The 12,126-nt window shown below is 30.4% G+C and overlaps 1 protein-coding gene across 4 annotated transcripts in view; it reads left to right on the top strand.

Annotated features, from left to right (window-relative positions):
• Window positions 1–12,126, top strand: part of LOC145292141 (uncharacterized) — a 506,863-nt gene that overhangs the window by 360,870 nt on the left and 133,867 nt on the right. The gene's annotated exons all lie outside the window — the stretch shown is intronic.

Consider the following 12,126-nt stretch of genomic DNA (forward strand, 5'->3'; position numbering starts at 1 on the left):
TCCTGATTTTCGCTGAATTTTTAAGTAAATGTCAAAATGTTTATACATTTTGAGCATCGGCTATTCATTTTGTACATACCTATTAAAGTCCTGCTCAAGAATAAAACGAAAGCCTTAAATTTTGGACATTCTTTAAAATCATGTAATGGATTTGGATCAAAATTAGTATAAGGGTTCTAAACATAAGGTTCGAAATCATCTTTATTTTAATCTTCAATTTGTAAGGGTCTTCAAGGTGGCACATTATTTTTACTGATTCTTGGACCAGTATTATAGTTGTTACATAGACACACAAATATTAGCAGGTTATCCCACCCGTTTATAAAATACACTTAAATGATATTTTAATTTATGCAGATTTTGTATTCATTATAGAGCCAATTCCCTATTATATTATACCAATATATAGTAGTGATTTCAAAGTGTTAAAAAAAAAACCCCCAAAAAACTTAGGTGCCATCAGCTAGAATCAAAACCAAAACATTTAGCTCTCCAGCAGTATTTGCTACCATCTAACAAGGATATGAATGTATATTTGCACATGCATACATATTAAGTCGACTTACCTCTTTTCAATTTTGACTCCTTAACAGCTATTTTGACCGGCTAAGAACAGTTGAATTTGTCCTAAAAGTCCTAATTCCCTATATATCAAGTTTCAATTCTGTAAACCAAACATTGACAGTTAGGTAAAGACAATTTCACACAGTAATATATATATATATATATATATATATATATATATATATATATTACGGTTAAATCCAATTCCTGATGCTTTAACCAATGATCTAACATGAATAGTTATATGATGAGAAATAAATCCTATTTTGCCAAGCAAGCAGCTGTCGATAGTCAGTAGTCATAAGTGTTCAACAGGAAGGAACATGCTATTATTTGACAGCCTGTAGTACTTGATATAAAAAAAATTGGCTGGTCAAGATGCATCTATTGTTTAAACTTCAAACTGACCGGAGAACATTGCATTAATAATAATAAAAAAAATTTAATCAAGTCAAATATTCATATGTAATATGGAGGGCATATGGTGAAGATTTCGTACATTTCGGAAAGCATGAAAGCTTTTAAAATCTATTTCAATCAACACCAATTTTCATAAAACTAGTTTTTTTTAAATATTAATATTTATGGAAAAAAATTGGAATGTGACGCTCCATCAAGCGTGATGTCTTGACAAGACTTGTAGGAATGTAAAAGTATATGTATGTGTGTGTTTATATATATATATATATATATATATATATATATATATACATATATATAAACATCTATAAATTTCACTTCCAAGTGAAAGATGCTTATAGAGCTTTTTTTTTTTTTTTTTTTTTTTTTTTTTTTTTTGTCCTGAGTGAGGAATGTACAGTTGCCCCATAGTTACCATTGCTCTCAGGTCCACTTTGGTCTGTAGTGGTAATACCTGTTAGGGCATCTGATGCTACCAGATCAGGCTGTCTGGAGATAGATACTTCCTGACCAAAATGCACAAACATTGACGTTAGCTTCTTTTCTATTTATAAAGGGGTGATATGCCATAAAACAAAATGGAGCATGGTTCTTCTATAGAGGACCCATATTATCTCCTGTTTCCATTTACAGAACAGACAGTAAATGGCTGTGTTGTAACCCAATAGTCAATTAGTACTGACATGAAACAATTTTTCTCCAATTTTAGGCTAGGGTCAACTACCCCCCCCCCCCTTCGCATCTCGGTTTTAACAATGGGTTTCATAATTTTCTTCAAATCATTAAGTAGATCAGCTTTTTTATTTTTTTACTTCAAACTTTTAGGGAGAGTTATCTTTTTCTTTTTTAAACCCTAACCTAACCTTGTCACCTTAGTTAAATTTGAGTTTTGCATGCGTATGTGTTAGTGATGGAACGAGTCCAATATTTTTTACGATTCGATACAATTTCCGATTCTTTATAAATCTCTAAATATTTAACTATAAGATGATTTTGTCCCAATTGCCATAAAAACTGGTCTTAAATGTGCACAAATTTTCTCAAAAGTAAAAATCACATTTGTGATTTTTGATGTACAGATTTTGATTTTACTGGAAGTTTAAAATCAATATTTATTTTATCATTACTACCAGCGGTTAAAGATTTTGTTTTGAACAAAATCAAATAAAAGATAATTAAAGGAATCGTTTTTGACATCAGAAAATAGGAACAATTTTTTCCGACACCAATTCTGATACCCCAAAAACTTCCAATTGTTCCAATTCCGATTAATCGTCCCAATACTAGTATGTATATATTTTTTTTTTTTAGTGTGGGGGGGGGGGTATCCTTCAAATCGTAAACTGCACTTGGAAACATTAAAGTCTTTTAATAATTTCAGCCGGACATTAACATTAAAAAAAGTGTTAAATGGAAAATGCAACACTTTTTTTTTTTTTTTTAATGTTAATGTCCGTCTGAAAAAACAAAACAAAAAAAAAAACATACATAAAGGATCAAACCACAGTAAAACAATTGGTGTCATTTAAAATATTGTGCCATGGAGTCTTCATTACGTCATCACGCATTTTCTTTGCACTGTCATTTTTTTTCTTTTTGTTTGAAAATGTTTTTTTTTCTTACATAACTGTTCCTTTTTATCAGATGGAACGCCGTTATAACTAGTTTATAAAATTCGTTTATGTAGAAATATTATTTGCATATTTAACTGGACACACAAACACTCATACACACAAGCGTTTGCCCTGTTTATAATAGATCAACAATTTATATTAAGATTTTTTTAACCTTTTTTTAAAAATTATTTATTATATAGTAGTGTCTGATTTAATTATTTATCCGTGTTGATCCCCTCTTATACTTATTTGTTACTGATCACACCCTCAAACTCTTATGATAGACTATATTGCCCCCCACCCTAGTCAATAAGATAATCATGACTTGCATCACTCGTATTATTGACTGGTCATACCAGGTCATCGCATCTATTGACCGTCTCTATACATCATAATTGTGTTTTGTGCAGATAAAGATTCACTCCTTGGAACCTGCCGAAAGTGCTTGTATCTTAATAGCAGAATGTAATTTGCAGTCAGTGAAAATTCCTAGTCTTTAAACTAGGATCAAATTGGATCTGTTCTGTCCTCCAGTTAAAGGAGAAAAAAAAAAATACTACATCGAGACCGTTTTTTGTCCAAATCAAGATTGCCCCAATTTGGGGAATCTGGAATTTTCACCACATTAAAAACCAACCATCCTGGTGTAGAAGCAAGTAGAGACTCTCGCTTAAAAATGAAAGAGAACTAGACTTTTTGCCTGCAAAAGTTATAGCCCATTTACTTAGAATGAGTGTTTTATACCAAATTAATGGTTGAATTTAGTTAAATTCATGCTCATTTTTGCATTAAATACCAGTACCTATTAATCCCTTACTTTGTGTAGTGAACCGATACCATAATACTTAGATTGCTGTACCTTATAACGAAGGTCCATACAAAATTTCAGGCAGATCGGCTCGACAATTTCTGAGAAAAAGTGAAACGGCCGAAGAGAAATAGAATATAGATTTGTTTGTTAAAAAAAAAAAAAAAAAAAATTACTCAAGGCATGTTGCACAAGTCTTATTTATCAATCAAATTTAGTATAACTAAGACTACCTATATGGCATTCCTCGGGAATTTTTTAAATTTATTTTTTATGCCCCTCCCCTAGTTTTATTTAAAAAAATTTTTTTTTGCCACTGCAGCCTACTTTATTGCATCATTGCTTTCATCTGCATCATTGCTCGCTATTTACTGCTGCAACTTGACTATGCAAAATATACTATGCATTTTTTTTTTTTATGTAGGTGGTTTAATTGCATCTACCTTTTTATGCACTCTTTTTTTCTCCCCCCCCCCCAACACACACTCTTTGAAGCCACCTGTCAACATTATTCATTCAAATAGATCAGTTTTGATTGGAGTTTTTTTTTTCTTCTAAAACAATGTTTTTATTTCTTTAGAAATCAATATTTGCTTTAATACCTCTTATCCAAACAAATAAAATGAAGAAAAAAGTTCTTATAGTAAAAAAAAAAAAAAAAAATTAATTTTTAAAAATTGTAGTTCAAATAATCTAACTTACATTTCTTTTGCTGTTCAACATCTGTGTTATATATATATATATATATATATATATATATATATATATATATATATATATATATATGCATAGTCGACCCAAACCCATCCAAGAACAAAGTACGAAAGAGACCGTTTAGAAATACTAGTGGGATCTTTTAATTACATTTCACCCCAAACAAGGCACAGTGACACTTCGATGTAAGGGGCTACTATCAGGGACATAAGTTGCAGGAATGCTATGTAGGGAGATGAGCAGCAAGATGTCTGTTCACATTACACTTAAACTTCTGCATGTCGGTACAGTTGGCAAAGCAGAATTTTCGAAGGGAATTCCACAATCTAGCAGTTCTGGGGAAGAAACTGTTGGAGTAGAAGGCTTTCTTATATGGCACAATCATGTTGACACACCGGTTCTCGCCAGATCACCGAAGTTAAGCAACGTTGAGCCTGGCCAGTACCAGATGGGTGACTATTTGGGAAGGCTCGGCACCGTATATACCTTCTGGGAAGTTTGGGCATGGAACTAGCACCCTCACCCTGTAAAAAGAAATCCTCGCTACAAAAACATTTACAAAAAGTTGTAGATGGCCTATGCCCATCCAGGGGCTCAAGGGCTTGGGGGTGGGGGCTTTTTTACATCTATGGATCTTTACTGTGTAGGGGTGGGATTTTGTTGTTTGTCGGTGGTATTTGTCGTTTCTGTGAAAGTTCCAATGTTGCTTTCTTCATTGAAATTCAGTTTTTTCAAATATTATGCTGTGAAAATTTTGGATGACACTAGACTTTTGAGCTTGACTTTTTTTTTTTTTTTTCTAGCTGAGAATGTTATCCTATCAGATACCAAACATTCACCCACTATCTCATACATTCCAACTAAGAAATCTTAAAAAATATCCTAATCGTTTTTTTTTTTTTAAATGTAATTATATCTCTTGTGCACTTGGTTCACTGGGTATATTTACCAGGTAATTTTTAAAAATTCTTTTATAGGAGTCTGATTATTTCTATAATTACTGGAGTGGAGATTTTCCTAATATTTCATTTTCTTTTCAGGTCGTACATACGACATCGGTATTTCGTTATCTTTTTCCACTCGGCTCTGTTTAATCCAGCATCATTGTGGACATTAACTTTTAAGGTTGTTTCCAATCTTCTTGTACCATATCACTTTGTCAGGTTTAATGTGTGTGTGTGTGTGTATGTTTCATGTATATATCTATTTTTCAGTCTACAATGATCGATTGATTTTTTTTTTTTCTTAAGTAGTATTTCTTGCGATCAATTTTATGGAATGAGTACTGTTGTATAGAATTACTATTTTGATAATTTTACAGCTAGTTAGCTGACACCACTTTGATATAAAAAGAAAATCAATAACAAAGTGTTTGATTCTTAAAATAGTTGCTCTGTGGCATCTTGGTGGTTGAATAAGGTCGTTTAAGGAAAATGCTGCCCTCCGCCCTCTCCATTACCAAAGCCAGAAAAATGAAAACTTTTATTTAAACTTTTTTTTTTTTTAATAAAGATAAATTGTGTAACTAAATGTTGTTCGCGACTCTGAATCCGTTCTCAACCTGGACAGTTTATCATTGAGCCAATTATTTGCTTGTTCATTTATTTTTGTAGTTTATTTTAATAACAAACAGGCACATCCAAGTGAACGAAAAACAGTGGAATTTAAAATTTGGACATATTCAAGAGAAGACAACTGTTATATTTTTAAGAATGATGAGATGGTAATTTGATTTTCAAAGCACTTTCAGGAAAGTTATTTTTTTTTTTTTATTCAATTTTTTTTTTAATTTTAGCTCAATTTGTATGCAAAATCAATTGAAAACTTTAAAAAAATATATTTTTCATGAAAGATTTTTTTTGACTCAATGATATTAAGCACAAGTATATAAACGGATACCATTCTTGCTGGAAATGCATATGGCAAACTAACACAGTAATTCAAACCATTTTTGTTCAATGCTGCACAGCGAGAATAAGCACTAATTCTGTGTTTTTATATTTAGAAATTATCTCTATTTTTAAGTTGATTTTTTTATTTAAATTTCACATGCAATAGTCACTTGTTGAAAAAAAAATCTTCCTAGACTGACACTATTTTTATTTTTGTTCCAATTCAGAGTGCCTTTTTTGGGAGCTGGACTTTTCTCACATATATATAAAAAAGACTGACCTTATAACTTTGCCCTCGTGGGGAGACAACTAAATAAGTGGGGATGCTTATGTTTAAAAAAAAAAATCGGATTTGAACACTTTTATTTTTAGCATTTTGGGATTAAAACGTTTTTTTCCAATCCTTTCTGATTAATTTATTTCTGGGAAAGGGAAGGGAATGATTCCTGGTTTTCTCGCGTATGCCAGGCAACACCGGTCTGTTAGTATAATTATGAGTAATCTATCATTTAAGCTTAACCACTAAAACTTTTACAACTGCACTTAGAGAAAAGGTTATTAAAAAAAATTGATACTGTGCTAATTAGATTTGAGGACTGCATTACTTTTGGAGGTCATATGCTCTAATTTCAAAATGACAGGGAGGAGACGAGGAATGGCGATTAGCTGACTTGAATCCTTTTCATCCTCCAGACTTTACTCTGGTAAAATGAATCTAAAAAATGATATTGTTAATGAAAATAATAATGCTGTTGTAAATAAGTAAGTTGTCGCATCTTTATCTAATTCATTCTTTCTTATTCATTTGCATATCTTAAACTGTTTGTTCATAATGAGTTTTTCTTTGTTTTTTCCCTCTTAAGTTCGCTATGTGTATATGTTTATTTATATATATATATATATATATATATATATATATATATATATATATTCATTCACATGTATGAGATTGTCCTTAACTGATCGTTATGAATTTTGAAACCCTCCACGGCTATGTGTAAGAGGGTGAAAATTTCAGATATTTTTTTTAGATAGCAATTGATAAGTATTTCTCAAATTTCATTTTTTTGAGGGGTGTTTTTTTAATTTTATTTTTATTTCATTTTTTTTATTTATTCTGTTTAATTTTGTTTTTTTCCTTCGTTTTTTTTTTTTTTTTTTTTTTTTTTTTTTTTTTTTATATTGGCCACAATCTTCAATTTTGGAAAAATTAAATGTCAAATTTGATCCATAATTATTAGACATCATTTCGTAAGATTTCCTGAATTTCAATTAAAACTCCTTAAGCTTAAATTTTAGACATTTTCTAGAATCTAAATTGTGTAATGGATTTTGATCAAAATTAGAATAAGGTTTCTAGATCTAAGGTTTAGTATCATATCCTGATTTAAATTTTTGTAAAGAGATATAAACGTGGAGCAAAACCAGTATTCTGTTCTACACTGGATATTCTAGTTTTATTAAACCAAAGACATTAAAATGCATTTGTGTAATTCAAATTGATATTTTCAAACTTTGTTTAGCAATCAGTGTTCAAAGGCAGTCTTCTGGAGGTTGAAGGTTCAATCCTTAGTATAGCTGATAACTAAGAATAACATGATACTTAATTAACTGGAATGTGGGTTTCCACATTTTAACGGAATTTCGCTTTTTTTTTTGCTTTTTTTTTTAATTCAGAAAAAGTAAATTCCTGCTTAAACTCCTTTGAGATGTGTCCACAGCATTTTATCAAAATCTGCATTTTATATATATAAAAATGTTTTTTCAAAGTTGAAAACTTCTCTGTAAATGTTAATTTTGCTGTGAAGGCTAAGGCTTGTAGCAATTCGGTTTAGAAAAAAAAAGCCGTTTTTCAATGCTGCCCTCTCACCACATCCATTCAACATACAAAATTTTGTAAATTCGAAAGATACACATAAATTTACAGTGGATCGAAATAATCAAATAACGACCAAAATTAGAATAGTAGCCAGAAATGATACAAATTATCAATCATCATTGCAAAATTCTGAAGCATTAAAACGTATGTTATCTTTTTTGGGGGAGGGGGGTCTTTCTTAGCTGTTGAGGACTTATACTTTATCTCATAATTAAAATTTTCTTTTTAAATGGAAATTGCTCCAAACAATGCATGAAGCCACTTGATGTAAGGAGTTAACAAGAACAAAAATGATAAAAATGGGAGATGCCGATTTCTCTGATTCTTGAAAAGACCAATGCTATATGCTGGAGGAAAACGGTCAGCAACAGTAACGTTTCTAATACAAAATAGTTTGATATTTAACTAGTAGTGATCACTCTTTAATTTGGATGGATTTAAAATAGAAAAAAAAAAAATACGTACTGCTATTTTATTATAGAGATGTACAGGGATGGAGGAGTTCATGACTATTGGATTATGCAATCCAATAATTGCCATATTTAAAAAAAAAAAAAAAAAAAATTAAAACAGGCTTTTTTTTTTTTTCTCCATGGTGGTGTGATTATATAGAAGCACATTTTATTTGCAATTTTTTTTATATACATTTAACATAGTTCTATTTTGTTGCATTTTCAAAGTCAGACCCAACTAGTAATTGACTGGACAAATTTTCATTGCCCTACAAATTATTTCTACAATTACTAGGTATGGCCCTAATGATTGGTAATATTAAATATTTCTTTAAAATAAAAAATCAGCGAAGGGATACCTCATATTTTTGATCGAAAAATATGACAACTAAAATTTAGTTTCTTTTCATGTATAAGTTTAAAAATGTGTAAAAATAAAAATTAAAAGGACTTCATCATATCCCGAGCAAGGCAGAGTAGGTACATTTAATATGCTTATATATTTATAAATTATATAGAACCAGTTTCACCAAGTTTGTTATTTAGAATATTTGAAACAAAAATTTGAAACAAACACTTCATAACTTTGTAACCCCCCCCCCCTCTCCAAACCTTTCACACTTATTCATATGAACATTAACTTTTGAGAAATTTCAACCCCCATTTATCCTTTTAAATATAGTCATAAGAAAAGAAAAAAATTAATTTACCTGGGCGGCGGGAGTAGATGTAGAGGGAGGGGGATAACTTACGATTTAGAAATATTTTTGAAAAATATATTCGTCTCTAATTTAAAAAAAAAAGTTTCTGAAAGGAACATTTGAATACAATTGCTAAATATTTGTGCAAGAAATAAAACCGTACTCCTAAACGGAAATATTTGTTCAATTTTTTAGTATTACTAGGAGGGGGAGGAAGGCTTGCCAGGTGATAAAATATGCTTAAATTTATTTTAATTTATGCAAATTTCGTATTATAGAGCTATTTTTTAAAAATATTTACCTAATATATACTACGGATTTCAAGTTTAAAAAAAAAAAAAAAGACTTGGATGCCATCAGATAGAATCAAAACTGAAACCTTTAGTGCCATTCCCTACAGATGTAGATATCGAGATATAAGATTTAATATTAAACGACTTGAAATCCATTGAATTTAGACATGCACAAAAAGGAATAAAACTGTCGACAAGTTAAAATGAACATCCATTCAAAGATCTTACTTGTTATAAACCATTCTTGGAAATTACTGTTTCCTGTTAATTTTAGTATTATGTGACCAGTAGTTTAGGAGTTAATCGATTAAATATCTACACACACGTGTACATCTACGGTTTTATTTATATAAATTGGGACTACTTTTCTCATCTTGAGTATTGTTTTCATGTTTCAACCAATGTAACTTTCGAATTTCTTCAGGTATTGCTTGTCAAACTCTGAGTGGGGGTATGCACAGAATTTTGAACAGACCCCTTTATTTAATCCTAGATGATAGCATGCTCTCATTCTGTCGGGCATAACCAAATAGAAGTCTTAAGTAATTCACAGTTGTATTCTTTCAAGATTAGAACAGTAGTCTGAGTAATACAGGTAATACAAATTATCAGTCTTCATCTAAAAAATTCACAAATATAAGTTAATTAATAAACTGCCCTTTTTGTAAAACAATATGCAAATTAATTAACCTTACAACTAAAAGCGCATATACATAAGCAGTATATATAAAAAAAAAGATGGTGTGTTGCTAATGTGTAAAGCATTTAGATTTCACTGTTAGTTTGATAAATGACCCCAACATTCGTATTCATTGAGATGTTAACATTGACGCACACTAGTTCCCGCAAGATCACCAAAATCACATGATATTGAGCCTGGTTGGTCAGTATGTAGATGGACGACTATTTGGGAATACTAGATGCTGTATTTAAAACTGTATTCTGGTGGCTTTGCATGCTGAGGATGGGTGGTTACCAATTTGCAGCTAGAACAAATAGTTCTGGGTTGTTGGTTGTGATCTGTCCCGCTCAGGTACTGGCTGACAATTTGATTAGAAATCCTATTGATTGAAATGGAGAACGAGAATTGCTTGGTTGATAATTGCTGTTTTGAAGCAAAAGCTGACTCTAAAAGTAGGTGAGATTTCTGGTCTTATTTAACCCTTTGCTTGGCAAAAGGTCAAACTCCATCTTGAACATTAAAGTTTGAAAATAGCATTGGAGTGGAAAACTGGCTGGATTCCAAAGAATATATACATTAAAAGTTGAAAGGGAGAAGAACAGAATGAATTCTTTTTAACTATGAAAGACATGTGATGTTACTAAGTTAAAATGTAAAAAACAAAAAAAAAAAAAAAAAAAAAGAAAAAAAGCAAATCACCTAAGGATGTTTTAATGATTTCAAAGTAAATTATGCAATATTTTTTCCTAATTCTGTTCATATAAAAGCTAGTGAATAATAACTAAAGGAATCTCGTGTTCTTTTTTTTTAAATGGTATTTATGAATCGAATAGCAATGAGTTTGTATCCTTTTTGTGTTTATTTTTATTTCTGGACATGTTTTTTTAACCGAAGATTTTTGCGTATTCAAACTCCAGAATATATACATTTTTATATTTACATATTGATGAAATGGGTCATTGTTTTTTTTGTTTGCACTGATCTTTACTCTGATGATTCCTTTTATTTTGTTATAATTAGTTTCCTTTTAATTTTAGAAGTGATTCATTATACAAACAGAAAGAAGTGTATGAACTTGATAAGAATGGCAATATATTATTTGGATTATTCTGAATATTATTTTTATCTTGGTTTTTGTATTCATGTTTCAGGTGCATCTTTTCGAACTTTTGAACCTCATCGCTATATTTAAGAATGTGGAGAATCTTTAGAATGAACTCTGGAATCCATGTAATTTCGAACTGAACTTTTTATTTAATTAATAGGCAGATTGTTCTCGTTCCATCAGCCATTACTCTCATAGATTAGAGTTCAGTTAAAATTCTGTATAGGTTTCCGTCTACTAAATGCAAGTTACATCTGAAGGTCAAAGGATGGAAATGGTGTTTACATAACAATCAAGATAAAAAATAGTTGTCTGACTAATCCAATCATGAATAACAAGTCAGAAATCACTCCAAAAATTCCTTGATTGGGGACTGCTTGTAAATTTGAGATTTCTATGAAACTTCCTCCTTCAGAGGAAGCTGGTTCAACTCTTCTAGGATGAATGCCGCTTTGAATATAACTAAATGTATAATTTTTGCACTTTTAACTTCACTTCCCTGATCAATGTTAATCACTGATCACTTTTATTAGCTTTAAAAAATTTGATGCTTTAATATTGGGCACAAATGAAAATCGCAGTTCCAAATAAATGAACACGAAAACTCTTACTGTATCAGGAAAAATATATATGTACACCATTGATAAGGGGAGATAAGTCTGTCATTTAACCAGGTAATAATGAATCCCAGCCGGAAAAATGCAAAAACTGATTTATAGTTTTGATTAAAATTTTACGTGATAGTATATCAAATAGTTTTTACTTGGAATGTAGTTTTCACTTGTGTCAAATATTATATAAACTCTCAATTTTTTTAATCAAGATTTTTGTGTTTAACTTTTACTTTTTATTCTTTTTTTCCAAATTTTTCTTCTCTGACTTTGTTTTTGTTTCCAATGTTTGCATGCCTTTTCTTTTTTTGTTATTAGTACCAAAGCTTATGCCAAATTAACTTCCTTGGATAAAATGTTTTCTTTGTTAATATTTATAGCTAATCCTA

Source organism: Euprymna scolopes, chromosome 13 (genome assembly GCF_053919585.1).
Source record: "Euprymna scolopes isolate OS-2025 chromosome 13, ASM5391958v1, whole genome shotgun sequence".
In the NCBI taxonomy this organism is placed as follows: domain Eukaryota; kingdom Metazoa; phylum Mollusca; class Cephalopoda; order Sepiida; family Sepiolidae; genus Euprymna; species Euprymna scolopes.